General features: G+C 33.4%; 1 protein-coding gene across 1 annotated transcript in view; it reads right to left on the minus strand.

Moving 5' to 3' along the window:
* The window catches only part of LOC127873236 (signal transducer and activator of transcription 1-like), a 186333-nt gene that overhangs the window by 50521 nt on the left and 115548 nt on the right, over positions 1-20264 (minus strand). The gene's annotated exons all lie outside the window — the stretch shown is intronic.

The raw sequence follows: 20264 nt of genomic DNA on the forward strand, positions 1-20264 counted from the left end.
AGATCTCTTCATACTTTTTGTTCTGCAACAAACACGAGTAACCTTGCCGATGTCGGCGTTAATTTGGTCGGTATGACTTTAATTCAAGTAATTCAAAGCATTTGATTTATGGTACCATTAAAAGATTTTTTTCTTCGTTCATATTCAAACACTGGTTTTATATTGAACAAATAAAATCGTTTATAATCACTTATCAATTGCGATGACAAAATGAGTTAACACGACATGATACACATTTGGTATAATATGAATAACACGGGAATTACGGAATTAATTTGAAACCTTAAGTTTATACGGGATTTCAAAACGATATTGTGTTGTTGTTTTTTTCAGCAATGACAGAAATGAACCACTAGCTAAAGTTCCGAGAGAAAATTACATTAATATGGATTTGAAAAATTAAAATCCTGAAGCATTAATTAAATATGTGATTCAGGACTCTGAAATCATTAAAACATATGTATTAAGAATGAAGGAAAAGGAGATTTGATTTTACTATAATCTGCAATTATTGGAAAGAAACGAAATAACAAATTATCCGCGTCGTGTAAAAATTGACCTGAAGACATAATTGAACAGTGTAGCTCAAGATTTGCCACTTCATTTGTATACTCTGACGAGTTGTTGAATGCCAGCTAATAAGACCAACAAACATTGCCTGATTTTATTGCGGACAAGGTAGCTCCTCACAAGACTGCTTGAATACGCACACTGACCTGGAGCTACACTGGTCGCATTTTGCATAATACACATTTTCAGACGGCGCGAACCAATTAAAATTACTTTTTAACAATAATAGATACAGTCGTAAGTGTCCACATGAATAAGTCTTAGCTCACCAATTTTAAATGTGAGCATATATGCGTTTTCTTTAATAATCAGTATCAATATGCATGCATAGCTGTCTGCTGACAGGAAACGTCCAATTAAAATACTTGTATGTTATATGTATGTTTTTATTTAAATAATATTGATTGTGTATATTGTAATAAGAGTTAAGGTAGCGTACCCGTAATGGGCACCTTTCCAAATATAATCTCATGTTTTATTTTCCTAATCAGCATCATTTCACTGAACTACATGCACATTTTTAGGTAGGCTTTCCATGCTTTTTAAAAACATACTGATTTTTTCAAAACTAGCCTCACGCTCGGCTTTTGTCCAGTTTATATGCACCCCTGGGTTATATGAAAGTTCCATAATTCATCCAGATTACCAAACATGGGCATGCAGTTTGTGTGTACAGATTCACTAAAGGTGTTTAAAGTTTAAACAAAATGAAATAAGACATTCATTTTTTATAACTTGTTATCCATGGAAGAGCGCCATGAAATGTAAGTTGTTTCAGCCAAGTAGAAATTGGGTTGGTTAAAAACAAAGTGTCATAAAATTAAAATTATTATCATTTAAGTAATAATTTGAACATAGTTATTAATACACTATATAAAGCAAAAATACAAAGAAAAAGACAGAGTTACCGTTTACTTTTTGAAATAAAAATAAAAATGCAACATGCATGATTCGTATTTTCAGCATAATCACCCAATTTAGCCATAACGTTGTTTTAATTTTAAAAATTGAAGAATGTGCATAAAAATTGCAACACATTTAACAATAAACATAGCTTATATGATATATTAAAATAAATTACGTTAGAAAAGAAATAAAACGCGTCACAAAAAGTATGCGTTGTCGGCAGGATTCGAACCTCCGCGGGAAGATCCCAAAAAAATCTAGACTATCGCCTTAAACACTCGGCCACGACAACTTCACATTAGTACCTGCTTAAATTAGATATCTATAAGTGAACCATTAAAAAGGCTCTTCAATCTTCGAAGAAATCGCGGGAAATCATTACGGGCGCGCTACCTTAAGCAAGTGTAAACCCAAATCAAAGAAGTGCGTGAGACCGCGTGCATTTCCGTTCATATGTTTTATAACATTTAACATACATGATATACTCTTATTATTTTACTGAATTGTGTTGTGTTCCTAGGTTTGTATTGTGCACTTTGAATTTATAGTGTTTTTTTTGCTTAGTTTTACTTTTTATGCGCATAATACAAATAATGTGTCCATTGAGATTTACCTTTTTTGATAAGTTATATAGTTTGATTATGTTCGTCTTTAATTACACATAATAAGACATATCATTTAATGTATACAATGTGCATTTTACGTTTTATTTATTATTTCATAACACGAATATGAAAATTAACATGTGTGCTTTATCTTTACTGGAATATTTGTTAGACTGTTGTTCAATCAGTTGTTATTCTTTTTCTTTAACAATATAACTATATTTATTACATCGCATTTGAAATATAAGATTCATGAACTTCTTTGCAGTTTTGTATTTAATTTACACGATAGGTTTTGCAGTTTTGTTTCTGTGATATTTGATTGCGTACGAATTCTTGAATTCTTCATAGCTATTAATTGTTAAATAACCACATACATACAGACAGTCCGACCAACGAACGGACAAAGAGACAAAACTGGTTAAAAATGGCATAAGTAGTTTATATTGTATTTTTGGCCTTTAAATTACTGTATTACAGCTGACACAAACCATTTATGAACTGGGTAATTATATGTTCGGAGCAACTTTCATGACGATTATGCAAAAGTGACTTCTTTAGTGTTCAACGGCTCCGCGGCAGGTTTGATTTCAATGGAAGCCACGTTATAAGAATGCTATTTGTCGGGAACTGCAAACGGCTTTTCCAATTGATATAACGACTATGGCCGTCTTGGTTTCAGTCATCACGACTCTAACATTATGTATAAATTAGCCCAATTAAACAACAGCCACACAAGGTCACTGTTACAAATTGGATTTATCAAAATTGTTACAAGAAGACCAGCTCCAATGTCTTGTGGGTTGCACCAATACCCTACATTTATTTTCTTAAAGTCACCTTGTTCAAAAACGAATAAGGAAACCCCATGGAAGTGAGGTCAGCAGTAGCCGCCGTAAAGAATTCCTTTTCTAACCATATTACATATATGGTTGTAACTTTGTGATAAAGCCCATGTACTTGATAAATTAATTATTTTGCATATAGTTAAAAATAAGCTGTGAAAAATCGACATATCACAGTTGCATAATGCGTTTAAAATGTTTTACGTTTCACCTGCATATTGGCCGCCGCGCTGTAAAATTGTATTTCACATTCATTAGCAAGCGCTGTATTAGAAAATATTCAACAGCAATAAATCGCGATGAAAACAGAAATGAACTTTGTTTGTTACTGTGTGTTCTCCACTAACAATGTGTAATTACGCTACAATAATTAAGCATAATTATGTTTCTTTTGGCTCTTAAATTCTAGTGAACGATTGCGGTCAACTTCTCCGTATCTCTGTATTCCCTCCATATATTGAATACAACGATACCGATACCTTCATTGCCATTATAAGCATTCACAAAAGTGACCACTTTTTAGCAGGATTATGCCGCCTTTGGTACCTCAATAAATCCGGCCAAGGTTAACGTTGAAATTCAAGCTGAAGTTAGCATGCAACAAGTAACAAGAAATATCTTTAAAAAAAGATACACGGCGTTGATTGTGGTTGGAGTCGGTGAAAGGTAAAGAGTTCAATGAATGAGATCAAACATTGCGAATGTCTTTTTCTGTGCAGTTCTTAGCTGCATCACACGCAGTACGGGATGTTACGCGGAGCTTTCGCAGCTTATTTTACATTATTACATTTTGCTTGTCATAAACGTATAGATACAAAACAGAAAACCAAAAAAAGAATGGAAGTGAAATTAAAACATATGAGTCAACCGGCCACACGCGAAGAATCCGTACATATTTTAAATATTTATACGCGCGTTCTTCGAACAAACCTGTTTAAGTGGTTTTTCGGGCATTGCTATTTGATTCGATTATTAACAGTATCGAGAATCATCGCGCTAATGCTTAATACATAAGTCAATATGGTGGAATAATTCTTGTCAAATTAATAAAAAATAATATTTATAATGGTATTGTTGAAAACACATTAAGAATCTATTATTGACATACCATAATTATATCGCTGAATATCTTCATTTAACATATTTCTGGTCCAAAGAAAATTCAAGTTCACCTAGTTCACGCGATAGCGTCTATATTATATAACGAGTATTTTACTGGCCGCGAACTGACCCTGATACCTTGCGGGTTGGAATGCAATGCATTAAAGTGAGGCCACGCTTCCACTGCTGGAACGACGGCTTGTTTAAAACATTATACTTTTACATGTTAAATGTTCAATTTCAAAAACAATTTAAAATGGTTTGGCCAAAACGAATATCAGGGTAGGGAAAAACGATACTTGTATGAACTTAAATATACTAGTACACAGACAGGAATATGGAAGTAATTACTAAATATGAGAACATAACCTTTAAGTACAAACGCACTGGCGCTGGCAATCCTCTGAAAATAAAAGGTGCACGCACAAACTGTATTGATGTCAAAAGTTGAGCGTAAAACTGTTCTATCTATCAAGCATTTTCATTAAAGATTCATGCTGTTTCATGCTGAACACGCATCAAAACAGTGTTACAAAGACGCGGTCATGTTTCCAATGTTCTGATGGTATGCTCAAATCAGCCAATGGAATAAATGAAGTGTAATCATTCTTGTCTAGCCGCGGGAAATTTTATTTGAATTTTATTGGACATTTACAAAGGTCAGGTAAGGTAAAAAGTGACGTTAAACAGCTGTGCCGAAAAAGTCCCTGTAATCTGTAAAATTAGCTCGAAACTATTACTAAAATGCAGAACTAGCATGGAAATGCATTTGGACCAAAATAGTTTGCACTCAACAACCTCTGTTAGGATGATGGTATTATGGCTTATGAAGACAATTTGTGTGTAAGTAGGTTGATCTAGCGTGTTTTTGCCGTAGGTGCAAGTGGGGTCAATTTCATTTTTTCTAAAAATAGAATATGTGTATCCCGATCGATAAATTCAGTTTGGTTAGAGGTTGTGCTGTTATTTTGAAGATAGCTTACATGCAGACAAATGGTGGAATTGCATTAGGTGAGTTTGGATTGAGTTGCTTTGCTGAGTATGATAGTATGTTCAGAAATTGCTCTCAAACTTGAATAGATTTAACTTGAATAGATTTTACTATATAAATTGGTACTTTATTGCAAATGTCCTTGGTTTGTTCACATTTCTGGTTTTAATTTATGAACTTTTAGCTTTACGTTTACATCTATTTCTTGTTATACCTTGTTTTCCATGTAATAGTACCTGGATATTTTTTTAATCTCAAACGTGTATTGTTTTGAGCGTTTTCATTGATTTCTTTTTGTTTGACTTGCCAATCGCTTAACGCTATTTTGCTGAAATGCGATTGCAAATTTCAAATCATTTGCTAAAGAACGGATTTGTCATTTCATACCTTAATTTAATAAAACTTATTAAATATGTCTTTTTACTTTAACATCTGCACAATTTGAGTGATTTAAATGAGCTGCATAATTCAAAACTCTTTTTTCTCAAAACTATGCGTTCATGCATGCATTTTCATGAACAAAGTCTTTAAATTTCCGAAACTGCTTTCACAACATAAGGCTCCGCAAATGATTTGATGCAGTGTAAACCACGCAGTGTTGTCTTTGCTGATCGATGTAAGATTACAGATAATTGATGTTTTTAAGAGAAAAAAAAAGACTCAGTTAAGACATTGTGATCCTTCTTTTCAGCGGTGCGTTGGTATCCAAAAGCATGTTACTTATAATTCTATTCATTTACAAACAAAACACAGAACTTTAGTTGTACCCATTTATTATACTTGTATGCATGTATAGCATACTTATTTTACATAATAATTGAAATATTTTAGACCTCACAATCTGTAAAGCATACGTTGTACATTATATTGAAACAAATAATTCAACAACACATATTCCTTGAACAAATTACATACTAGTTAAAACATGACATCATTTTGTCAAAATAAAGCCACATTACAAAAATACTGCTGAAGCATTCAACGTCGTTTAAGTATATGCTGCTAAATATATATAATTTATAATACAAATGTTTGTTTGATCAGAGAGTACGAAGAGCTTTCACATTTATTTAGAAAAAATAAATTACAGTACGATACACATTTGATTAATCGAGAGAAGTTCAAACATATCATACAAAATAGTTTTGGCCTATAAATATATGACGCAAATAACTCATTTACATACACACTATAGCAAGATATTAATGAATTTCAAGCACTGTCAAGAAGAACGCACCACGTTCATTTAATATCTAGTGGTAATAAACAAACATGCACATATATGAAATTTCCGTTTTTAATGGAATAATCATTCGATTCGTTGATAAGTTTTTAATCAGGAACTATTTTCACACTTATTTTGACAATGACCTTGGCATTTGACCTTTAAATTAAAATAGGGGTCATCTACTGTCCAAGGCCAATGCACATGTGAAGTATCAAGCCAATCTGTCAATTTGTTGACGAGTTATTGATCGGAAACGAACTGATCTGCGACTGCCGACAGACAGACCAACCGACACCCAGCAAATCAATATGCCCCCTCATATTCGAAGGCGGGGGCATAAAAATGCATTTTATCTTTAGAACACCCTGTCCCATGAAGATGATATAATATCATTAAATTTTCAAAATTGACAAGATCGGATTCACATACAAGAAAACTTAAATCGACGGTCCTAACAGAAACAAGCTTTACTTTAAGCTAGTTCCTCTTCTAAGATGTTCAATAATGTCAAATGTTGTTCTGATATTTCAAGATTAAAGTATGTGTTTTGGTCCTCCGCTGTGCCATTCATGTCGAAATCGTTGCTGTTCGCGCCTGTAAATTGTCCATGAGTCGTAACTTCAATGTCTTGAGAAACATCCGCTTTAACCAAACAGTCATGCTGAGGAAATATGGGACTGTCAGTCAGTTGATGATAGTTTTCTACAGTAGGTACAACACCGTATTCCTCACTTTGCCGTTCACCACTACAATCCAGAGAACTGTTATCGAGTGTTCCTGTGAACTCCGGGAGAAAAGGGATAGCAGCTGCCGGTGTGTGTTGAACAGAAGTTCCTTCCAAGACAGGTGGCGTTGCATTTATACAAGAGGATTTGTTACCAATACAAGACGTGCTTGAATCAGCAGACTTGGTACCGGAGCTGTCTGTCCTTTTTGCAACTGACCAAAGAAATTCATGATTTCGAAATGCATTTATTAAAATTAATTTGGAGTATTGTAAAAGAGTATAATATTCGAAACAGTCGCCCAAAAGCAACAAATCAAATTTGTAAAAACTACAATTGTAGATACCTGATCGCCTTTTTGTTGACTTTGTTTCTGTCGACGCAGTACGCTTTCTAAGAACTGTTTCCTCGCTGATACAAAATATAGTGTTACAAGAACATCCAACTAGTTAACTTTTAGCATAAGAGGAACAAACCATTCATAATTATAATATAAAAAACTAATTGCATCCAAAAATATTTCAAAAGATATATTAATAAGAATATAAATATTGATCATAGACGAAAACGCTCATACCTCAACATATGTTCAATGTCTATCATCCACATTTGATGTACACCTTGGTAATTGGCTACAACAGTTTCTATGGGAAAAACAGCAAGATTTTGTAATAAAAGAAATGCTTTTATATATGCATCAATTTTTAACCAGAACATTTTAGACTTTATTATTATGTCTTCGATATTCAACATTTGCTTCGTAGCGTTTTCTGTTGCTTATAAGTGCATGAAAGCACTACATGTCAAGGCCAAGGTGTAGCTCATTCGACTTACTTCGTCATTGAAATCATTTTAAAATGTATGAAAATAATATGATTATAATGACACTTACTGGACTCCAAAAATTTATCGAAAGTGTCTTCACGTCGTTCTAAGGATGGATATACGTTACGATAGCAATGCGTTGACCCCTGTTTCCGATAGTATATTGGCCAGGCAATTCCTATCCAATATGCTGTAATCCGCAACGTTTCCATCCCGGAAAATGCCCCGTTTTGTTTCACCACCTATTCATTTAATGATTTACAACGATAACTTGATGACATGTCATTACAATTTTGATTTAATAAAAAAGCTAAGATATGAACCGATATATAGTGTTAGTTCTGTTTCAACATGTAATCGTGTCAAAAAGTGTCACAAATGCAACTGGTTTTGAGAAAATATTTTTTTAAAGAATATCATAAAAGAACAAATGAAGTCACCTAGAGTTACTTTCTCGACAGTAAAACAGACCGCCAGATGACCAAACATGCTCTTTACTCCCTGGCTAGGAACGATGATGTTGTCCGAAAACCGTAAAATAAATAGACCATCGCGTCAGCGCTTTTCTGCCTTAAGTTTTTCTGCTGCAGTCGTCTTAGTTATACATCCAACGATCCACCTGCAATAGGCATTATAAATCGCAATATGCATAGCAAATACCTGGTTAATTTTGAACTCAGAAAATTGTATTAAGCCAGGCTTAAACAACCCAGAATCAAGAGTCTTGGGGATGTTTAATGTTTTCATGCCGAGAAAATAAACTTGTAATTTAATTTTATTGTTCCTCAAAAAATTGTAACTCTGTTGCTCTGGTCTCTATCCTACCATTGAGTAATTAAATGGTAATTAAATTGAATGCGTTTTAATTTTCTTTTATTATTGTTTAATTCGAGTTACAATGCTATGAGGTTACATTTTATTTACACTTATATGTATCATGAATATTGCTGGGCCAAGTATGAGGTTGAACGCTCTAAAACCGGTTTAAACCCCAAATGCTTTGCATTGGCTGTTCCAAGGCGGTGACCCCAGCTTTATTCTTATATGTGTTTATGTTGTTTTGTATTGTGCTGTTTTGTACTGTTTTGGCAATTGGTCACTTGCCTTAAATAAAGGATCAACTTATTGTATGTAATGAGAATGCAATACTGCTCCAGCAGCTGGAGTTTCACTTCTTTATATTGTGTGTTTTCGACACTTACATATACGTGGTATTCTACATATACCATCGTTTTCTGACTTCGGTAAGTGTTTGTTTAAAAGTAAACGAAAGAAATATGAAGAAGAACACAAAATAAGGTTATTAAACTCATTTTACCATATTACCTCATTTCATAAGATTTTATTTCCCTTGATGCTCGAATACAAAACATTCGACATATTGTTTGTGTTTAGAAAATGATAACTCATAATGCACTACAAAATGTAGGCTTTGAATCTACTTAACTCGTGCGTACATGTATGCAATGCACTGAAACGATGTTTAAGAAATATCAAAGTACAAAAAACCCTCTTTCCCAGTACGGAAGCAGATATTTCTCAATGAGGTTGTAGCGGGCGACAAACCATTCCCAAATCGAGAACGTTAATGTTTGGGAGTCTGATGTATTAAACATCTTGTCCTATAAATATATCAACAAAATGCGTATTGGCCTTGCAAACACTTGAGTTATACATATAAAATATGCACGAATCCCGTCTAATATGTATGGGATAAATTAAATAATTAAATTATAAAATAAATAGATGCAGGCTATACTTAATAAACTGTCCTAAATATAAATGACCAACTATTAAAATAAATGTTTAAATATCAAGAGTTTATTGAACACCAGAACCATATGGTTCATTGAACGCTCATATGAGGTACTGTAGCTGTGATGCATAATACTCGATGTCCCTGGTTTAAGGCTACTTTGGACGACATGGTATAATTTTAAAATATGAAACTCTGTAAGTATATATAAAACCTTTCATAATACAAAATGTTTGAGATTAATTTGACTGCAGCGGCATAATTTGAATAATTTCAGTGGGCGACAGCTATCTGGAATTACATACCAAATATTACACATATAACCTTGTTATTTTGAAGACAAAACCTGCTGAAGTAATTAAGGTTATACAATCTATTTAAACAAAAAATCTTCATGGCGAGGCCAATTTCGAACCGACGGACATAATTGGTGCTTACTTGCTTCAATATTACTATACTATGTTACAAATACTAACCCTATGAGCCTTGCAAACTTGCCGGATGACCACAACACAATGTTAAATAACAAATACAAAAACTCTAGGTGTTGAGATTTCAAAGGAGATTTTAGAAGTTTTTACCATATAAATACAAGGAAAACAAGTTAAAAATGAGGTGGGGAAAATTTTGAAACCAAGGTAGTGATCTGAAACGACTTGGTAGATGATCTCTTTACGATGTTACAAATCAATATCAGATATCTGGTCCCAGCGGTTTTATAGGAAATTTTTAAAGAGCTATAAACATAAAGCAAAAACAATTTACCCCCCATATGTTGACTCGAGGCGAGTGATTCGATTTAACTTGATAGACGACCACTATGCGATGGTATAAACCAAATATCAAGTCCTTTAGCATTTCGTGTTTAGAAGCGAAGATTTTACGTAAATTATGTAATGCCCATGAATACGATTTGAAACAATATTGGTAAATGTAAACGATACGATGTAACATAACAAATAACGAAATAACGAACATCTGACCCTTATGAGTTCAGTGATAGGAAACGACGTTTTAGTTGTAACTTACTTATAATGAAAACAAGGAACCCACTTAAGGGGCATGCTTTTAACACACGTTGTACATGGCAATACTGCGATGTTTCATACCAAATAATAAATCTCTGCAACAAACAGCTGCAGATCATGATGATTTTAATGTTTTAAATGTTACACCTTTGTGCCCCCCCCCCCCCCTCATCGACTGCGTATTCGTAAATGAACGAACCGGAACCATTAAGAAAATGTTTAGTGATGATCACCCAAAAAATATTGATAAAAAGTTTCGTCGAATTGTGCCCAGTGGTTCATATGGAAATTCGTTTAAACAAAACTGTTCACGGACGGACATCAGTGTATCCCAATATCTCACTATATGCATCTTGTTCTCAGTTGTGCTAATTAACTAAATAAAGAAACAAAAGACCTGGAATCAAAAGGTTCATTCAATGTTTAAACGTTTTTCTACTCGTACGAAACTTCTTTATTTATCTCCATCTAATAGACGAATATCGCAAATCATAAACTTTTGATTGGTATACTACTTGAATTACAAAACAGAATTGTTGCAGACTGACTTGAGTTTCATCCGTGAAGTTTTTGGATCCTAAGATACATATAAACAAACGTTCACTAAGTACTTGTTGACATAAAAAACTATTTTAATGTAAATGTTTTATATTACCAGTCAGAAACAAAAAAAAACGCAGAACAACAATGGCTTCGGTTAACAGCTTATCATTCTTAATCTATGTACCCTACAACAGATGTCAGTTAAGGGACATTTATATGGCTTGAAATACTCGTTTTGATAAAGAATTACAGAAAAAATATACTTCTAAAAGCAGAATATCTCCCCACGTCAAGTTTTTGTGTTTTTCCTGTTCCTCTTATTTACTTTAAGTTATCAGATTTTTTCCATAAATTAAAACCGCTTTCATAAGAACGCAATTCATTTTTCGATCCATATTCTTTTTATAAGAAGTATTTAGTAAAACATTTTGAGTGTGAGATATCAGACAGGTTAACCGAACAAAATACGTGGAGTAATCAAGTTAATACAACACCGTTGCATACTAACAGTGGCATAAAGTATTTCTAGAACACATTTCATCGACAACATTCACATCGGTCTGTTGAAGCTGCGTTTCGTGGTTTTCAAACAGAAGAAAGGATTCACCAATCAGACGCTTTTTAAAGTGTTCTTTGCTGTAATCGGAAAGACCACGTGACGGACATAGTTTGCGGATTTTGGCGTCCAGCATACAGTCGACAATGTCCCTTAATGTCATCTCAGTGGGAACGACTGAGAACAGTTTATACTGAACATAAATAACAAATAAGAATTATTAATATCTAGAAACATTACCAAAACATATATTTATGTTATCACCTTGTTCGGGCGATTGACCAAAAGTAAATACAATACAGGAGAAAACATACAACACATCATTAAAAAAAATCTAAAAAAATCAAAGATGGTGTAATGTGTTTATGTATTCAAGGCTATCAAATGAATAAACAATGTAAATAATTACATATCCCTGTGAAACATGTCGTTGAACTTGTGTCTTCATATATGATATGATTTCTAACTCGAATATTTTCATTGCTTTAAATATCTTTTTGAATATTTGAGTGGAACAAATTTTTCAAACTGCGAAGATAGTATGGAACATTTATCTATTCACATGTTTTTAAAGATCAGGTTATCGTATTGTTCTGTTACACAAAACCGACCATAACACAATCTCTTCTTGATGCTTACGAATTTATTTTCAACGAAAAAAGGTAATTTTCTAACCTTACCGATCAGTTAAAGGGGCCTTTTCACAGATTTTGGCCTGTAATGAAGTTTGTCATTAAATGCTTTATATTGATAAATGTTAACACTGGACCTAACAATCTCTTGTAAAAAAACAAGAATACAATTAAAAAAAGGAAAAAAAAAGAACCCTCAACTGGGCTCGAACCACTGGACCCCAGGATTCCTGGAATAAAAAGTCTCCCGCCTAGACCACTCGACCATCCGTGTTCATGCTATTAGCGGATGTAATTTTAATTTATATAAGCAATCCTCGTAGTTTCCCAAAATATAACGACAACAGAACTTTCCAAATTATTCAATCGTTTCGCGTTGTAATGCTTTATAATTTTCAGGTTTTCAAATCGTCAAAAGATGCATTTAATGGATATTTTAGATCATGGTAAATGTTCAGTATTACTATTTCCTCACAAATATCATAACTAAAACGAAAATTTGCGAATCTGAAACAACTTTTTTCATTTTGTCAATTACCAAAACGTGAAAAGTCCCCTGAAAGTTGGAAACCACCTTATTCAACTTTTTTTCATATAATTGTTTTGTGTTATCATATCATTTATTATCATAATAAATCATTATAATTTTGATCGTTAAACGTTTGCAGCACGATAATTAAGTCTAGCATAGAGATCATAGATAATTAAGGAAACTTTGTGTGGCATTTATTGAGAATACTGATTGAATTAACTGAAAAGCAATGTGTTCATACTGATAAATGTAAAACATACGACATTTGTGCTGTAACACGCCCACATGACGGAAGCCAGACTATGGCACTGTTGATTTGAACCAGTTATCATCACTAAAGGCAACGACAAAGTCTACAATACAACACAAACGTTTGTAATAAATGAAACTGATGATAAGAGCTGCAGTACATTTCAGACATCTTGTTATCTGCGGTGATAAAACGGTAAGTGTTAACAAACTAGTCACTACATATAATACTGATTATCATTTGACTTTTAATTAGTGGTATATATAATTAATAGTGTATATCAATAGTTTCAAAGGAGCATATTGTGAGGTACATCATTCAATATTTTGTTGGATGTAGTCGGTTAGTTACTCACATCAGTAAATAGTCCTTTTATATGTTACAGATTTCGTTAAATGCGTAACTAATTGTATTATCAGTGTTCAAAACAAGCTTTCCACATAAAAATCACTTTAAGTAACAAAAGTAAGATATAAATTGCTTATAAAGAAATGAAAGTTGTTTATCTATTAAACTAAAGCATAAGGTTTCCGTCGGCGATAATGAGATAATGAGTTGGATTCCAAGTCATGGAACGTTCTAAAGATATCTTTAGTCTCAAAATATTGGTTCTACAACATATACGGGCTAAGTCTCAGTACGCATTACTATCTAATTATACTTACAAATAACTTACCCACAATTTTACCAGCCCTACATTCGTCATAAAAACAATTTTGTATCGTTCTTCGTGGACCTGCCTCTGTAAACCAGCTCTGTCAAATTTCTCAACTTGCAGCCCACTGAATTCTCCTTCGAGGTGCTTTGTCTTCTTATTCTTTATAAACCTTGACTCTGCACCTTTTGCATTACCGTTCTTCTTCGTAACAAGTTTTAGGCTCTTTTGTTCAACTCGATCGACGTTCAATAACCACTTGGTGTCGTTGATTTTTTCACAGCACTTATTAAGGCTCTCTTCATGAACCAGGAAAGCCTGAATGTGACCATCAAGCATGTGCTCCACCTGATCGGCCTCTAGCACTCTGCCAAATCAACGCATTTTAATAAATTACTAAATTAATAAGAACAATCAAAATTACATGGGTGTAGCGGATACAAGTGATTTTTCATTTAAAAGTAAATTTATTGAGATTACTTACCTGACAATTATTTTCAGATTTTGAGATTCTTTCTTAATGACGTAGTTATCTTGTTCAACCACTATAAACGTTCTGTAAGAAACTGTGCATATACTATATAACATATAACGTTAATAAATTCCAAATATATATAACGGGAAATAAGATAAAAAGTGTACTTACTGGCAACATTGAACAAATAGTAAAAAAAATATCGATAATATTGCATAACTTGAAACTTGCTAATTTGATGAAACGCCTATTTATATAATTATATTGAATGGCGTTGTACAAAACATATATATGTACATAAAAATGATAAAAAATAAGAGGTATTGATAATATTATGCAGCACTAATTAAGGGTTTAATGATCTAAATATGTGTGATATAAATAATAATGATGTCAGAAACTTAAGCAATAAAACAATACCGGCTACACTATTAAAACACAGTAAAAGTAAAATATTATGTAATAAATTGATATAACTAGGGTTAAGACAATAATAACTCGTTAAATATGATATTTCTCAAAAGCACTTTTCAATCTGTTGAAAATTATCATTATAAAAAAATAAACGTTGTATAAGTTGGGCCCTGCTCTGAGGAAGGGGGTGTAATGCGTGTGCGTTAAGTGTCGTCCCAGATTAGCCTGTGCAGTCCGCACAGGCTAATCAGGGACGACACTTTCCGCTTGTATTATATCAGCTGTTTAAAGAAAGTCTCTTTTAGTAAAAATCTAGTTTTGACGGAAAGTGTCGTCCCTGATAAGCCTGTGCGGACTGCACAGGCTAATCTGGGAAGACACTTTACGCATATGCATTAAACCCCTTTTTCACAGAGCACGGCCCAGTTATAAATTCATAATAATGAGATGTGGTTAAGAGGGAAGTATATTTGCCATACCCTCCGAATAACTCCAACAACAAATCGTCCAATTTGACTAACCTTCGATATTATTTTTATAGTCTGTTATTTTGGTCGATTTAAGTGTTTCCTCTTCTGTCCAAGCTAAGGCTGCGGCCAACACTGCTTTCAATTTCTATAATGCATGATAATAACGTTTTATGTACACCACTATCTTAGTCACGCTGAAGCACTACGAGGCATTTTCCCGGCTAAAATTTGCAAACCAAAAAAAACATATGCCAGAAAAATGCTTGTTGCTTAATGCTCAATGCGTTAAGGGCAATCGTTTATGCCTTTAAAATCATATCATCTTCGTCAGCTGCATACATTTAGCCATGTTCTTCAAATTGCGTATGAGAGTAACGCTGGGTACCGTTCCACATTTAGAATTGAACATAACAAAGTTTCCTTATCTTTACAAAAAATAATGTTGTTATATTATTTATTGTTAAAACCATTATAAAAATGGATCTAACAAATCTGCATTGTATATACATTTATAATTAACAGATATTTATATAATTTTTCATTGTACATTATCTCATAAAACAGTGCTATGTTGATTCATATAATTTGTTATCCAAAATAACAAAGTTGAATTGTACAACCTCATAATTGGCAAGACACGTTTCATAACTGTCACTAACTTTTTCTCGACATGTTCTTGTCGATTAATCGAGCTTGCATCATCAGGAACTGACTGAAATTGTATTGAAATGTTTATTAAAAAAAAATCTAACAATCTTATCTTTTAGATATTACAAAGTGTCGGTCTATCCGGTCTATAAGAGTTTCCCGGTAAAACGCGCATTTCAGACTTATTCAACTCACAGGCACTCGGCATTAGTTGCCATCCCCCGCCCTTACACACACACACAATGCTTTCCCCCTCCCCCGGCTGCTATGCCTCTCCCTATATATAAGTGAAAAATAATTTAAAAAATCGACTTACTTTTTGGGGTTTTGTTATTGTTTTTAACAAATGGGCAATTTTGAGTTTTTTATTATGTTTTATATTGTGTGACTTTTTATTTCATTGTGATATTGCTTGTTTTAGGATAATTCGTGGAATGTGGATCAATTCGAATAAATGTTCTAGGCGATATTAAAATCGGATGTTATGTTCATATACCATATTTTGATGAAATCGGTTGATAAATAATCGATCAAGTATATAACGAAATTGAAGTGTTTTATTATAAGTGCCTTTAACGATCGAGATACATAGAGACACATCTCGGAGCAGAATTCATCAGTTAATCGTCTGCTGATCCAGAGTGTGCCTTTAAGTGAATGTTAGGTTGCAGAACACATGATATCACACCGTATTGCGCGTCACGTGGATAAAAGATTGTGCCGTCGAAGAGAGATAGTTGGACTCGCCCGCGAACAACAGGTAGGTTATAAATTCGGTCGGTTTAATTATATCACACATGTGAGGCCAAAATCATTGCTACGAACATATTGCCCATTGACTGAGGACGCCACCAGGTAATTTTGGACTCGTTAAGATGAGTTTTAAAAGAAATGTGAACGAGTTAAAAGTGACAGTTTCCCCGAAACATCATTGAACATGACTGATTTTTGTTCAAAATATCTTATGTTTGAAATAAATGACTGGATTTTGTGTTATATACTTAGGCATTTATCCCTTGGGAATACGTAAGCCAAATATCCGCCCCTTGAGTTATTTCATGAACATGTCACAGGCGTCCAAACTGACCCCGTCGAAAAAAAGATGCCGTAGTAGGCAGATATGTATTTTAAATGATGTCGATGATGGCAGAAACGCTGTAGAAGATGCTAACGAAGATGACAGATTGTCAAAATAACTACAGTATTTTATTTATTTCACTCTTCTTTTTGTACTTTTATACACAATTAAGAAGCAAAACTGTCCTTTGTAATAAATTATCAAACCAGGAAGGCTATACATGTATATGCTGTAGTTGTATAAATATATGTTCAATAACCTTGATTGTGATACCTATATATTATATATATCTAGGCTATAATGTACGGTGGCACTAAGGTGACATCAACGCTCCAAAAAAAAGACGGGAAAACAGAACTTGAGTTTTCCGCTCCAAAAAAGACGGGAAAACAGAACTCGTGTTTTCCGCTTAAAAAAAAAAAACATAACTCGGGAAGACACAAAATAAGTCTTTTTTTTGGAGACGGGAAAACACAATCGCTATATTGTGCGCGCAAGATAATCGGCCAATCACAGACGCGGTCACTACTACTACTACTACTACTACTACTACTACTACTACTACTACTACTACTACTACTACTACTGCTACTACTACTACTGCTACTACTTCTTCTTCTTCTTCTACTACTACTACTACTACTACTACTACTATCGCTAGTCAGACTATAAAATTTGTAACATGCCTTCTCGTAACACCTGACAGCCGATATTCAGGAAGGACTCCCATCATACTTGGTACCAATGTACTTCAATAATTGATGAAATATTACTCGAAGAAACATAGCGAGAGATTTTTACAGATAGCTCCACTACGTAACCCATGTTTTTATCATTTAGGACTTTGTATGTGAGAGATAGAGCGTTAATCAGGAAGATTAATATATAAGCTGTTGTTAAATGTGCTGCAACACAGAAGATAGTTATCTACCCAAATAAATCCAGTTATATTGTGGGATATACTGATCAAGAGTTGAAGTATCCCAACACTACTGCCATCATCTAAGAGTGTGATAATTGTGCTACTCCACTCATTGATATACCACCAACTGTGACCAAATACAGTGGGCAGAAGAGACAGCAAGTTAGGATTAACATGTCTAATGTTACTACAAATCCTGTTGTCGTACAATCTCATGCCATCATATGTGAGATTCACCCAGCTACAGTCAAAGATGAAGATTTTGAGAAGATCCACGAAAAGAGAGAGATTATAATTGATACATTGAATGTAGATGCAGATAATATACTTAAACCAGATCAATGTGTATACCTGCAATCCGCCGAATGGTGGTTCGTTTAGTCTTTTACGCACATTTACTGAGAAATGAATGAAATGCTGAAATATTAATCACGCTGATTTTCAATCAATAATCCTCGTCGCCAATTTGTTGTGTATGTCGGTTAACATAAACTGAGGACACGCAGTACGTTTGGTTACAATTTAATACTACATCGTATGATCAGTGGCGAGCATGCAGAAGTACATATAGTCGTGGCTATGATACACATGATTGAACATTAACCAATCAGATGCAGGATAAATACATAACATACATTACGACAGATTCATAGACAATTAATTCATACATCGAGATCGACCGATCTCTTCCCCCTTTTTCCGTAACACCTAGATGCCGACATGACACTGTACGTGGTCACCTGTTTCGGTCGATTGACTCCAGACCACAATATGTCGATGAGGGATATCCAAACAGTAATAGGGGAAGAGTATTGACTGTCACAAGCCTATGGTAAAGATCTTAAGATGACGCTTGTATTATTCTAGACGGTTCGCGTATGTCGTTTGAAACATTAATTACAATTATAGAAGAATTTGCAGTTATATCCGGACTAACTTTAACTAGGCATAAATGTAACATCTTTAAACTAGGGGCACTTAAAAATAGCCCAATTGAGTATTGTAAACACAAACAATTAATCTGGAACCCTAACCATGCCTCAACTTTAGGGATATAATTTAGCAACAAACCAGAATAAATAATGTAATTAAATATTCCTGAAAAAAGTCATGCTTGTTAAACTTTTTTAAATAAAAGGAAACGTTGGGAACTATCGTTAAAAGGAAAAATCACAGTTTGAAAATTTTTGCAATACCACAAACAGTTTTACCCAATCCATCTCGTGCATCATGACAAAAAATAAAATCGCTATTTTTCAATTTCTGTGGGACGAAAACACAGACAAAATTGCCAGAAAGCGAATCATACAAGATTACGCCAATGGTGTTTTAAACATGTTTAATATTGACATATTCTTAAAATCCCTAAAAGCTAGTGCGGTAAAAAAGATTTATATTTCAACCAGACACAAAACTGATAACATTTACCAATATGCCAAATAAGTATGGCGGAATATTAATTTTAAAATCAAATTATTATGAAAAAAAGAAGTAAAAGACCTAAACATAAAATCCGAGTTCTTAAAAAAGTTCTACGTGGATGGCTCAGTGCCTTCTTGGAATTGATGAATTACCAATACAAAAACAAATTATCGGGAATAATTCATTTATTAAAAACGAAAATAAAACTTTCTTAATTGAAACATGGTGCGAAAGAGGTATTCAATATATTTTACATATATATGATTTTAGGAAAAGAGAATTGTTCAGTTTTCATGATATTTAAAACCTTTATGAAATGGATAAAGCAGACTTCATATAATACCATAAAATTTTCTAAAGAATACTCGTTGAATGGAAGAATAATCTTAATGAGAACGATATCATTAATTACACACCGCAAAGCATGCTTATCAAAATAACAGAACATACAAAGGCCTGCAAACTAGTTTATAAATCATTTATACTAAAAGACAAACCTGAAGAGTTCAAACAATTTGATTATTGGAAAGACACGCTAAATAATCAAGATATTAACCAAAAAGCCATCCTAAGCCAATCAAATTATTTTTGACACCAAACTTAGAAACTTTAAATACAAATATCTTATGCACATTTTACCGAACAATACTTACCTCCATAAATACAATCTTATTCCGTCAATATTATGTGATTTGTGTTGTATAACTCAGAAACCAATACCTACGTTTTTTTTTAATTGACATTTCATTCAACAATTTTGGATGGATATAAAAAAACTTTATTTACAACAAGTTAGAAAGCTTGGAAAACATGAAACTAAATTTTGCAATTATATCATTCTGCAATTTGAATAGCTGATTCCAACAATGCACACATTATAAACTCTATAATATTATTGGCTAAATATTTTATCTTTAAATGCAAACAGGAAAAAACAACACCACAAATAGATGCTTGTGTGTCCTTGTTTACTTATAGAATAAAACTTGATGTATATCGCGATCACACACAATAAACTACATATATTTGATACTCGCTGGGCGCCTTTTATGCCCAAATAGTATACCAACCCTTAAAACAGTTTTAA

This window comes from Dreissena polymorpha, chromosome 3 (genome assembly GCF_020536995.1).
Source record: "Dreissena polymorpha isolate Duluth1 chromosome 3, UMN_Dpol_1.0, whole genome shotgun sequence".
NCBI lineage: Eukaryota > Metazoa > Mollusca > Bivalvia > Myida > Dreissenidae > Dreissena > Dreissena polymorpha.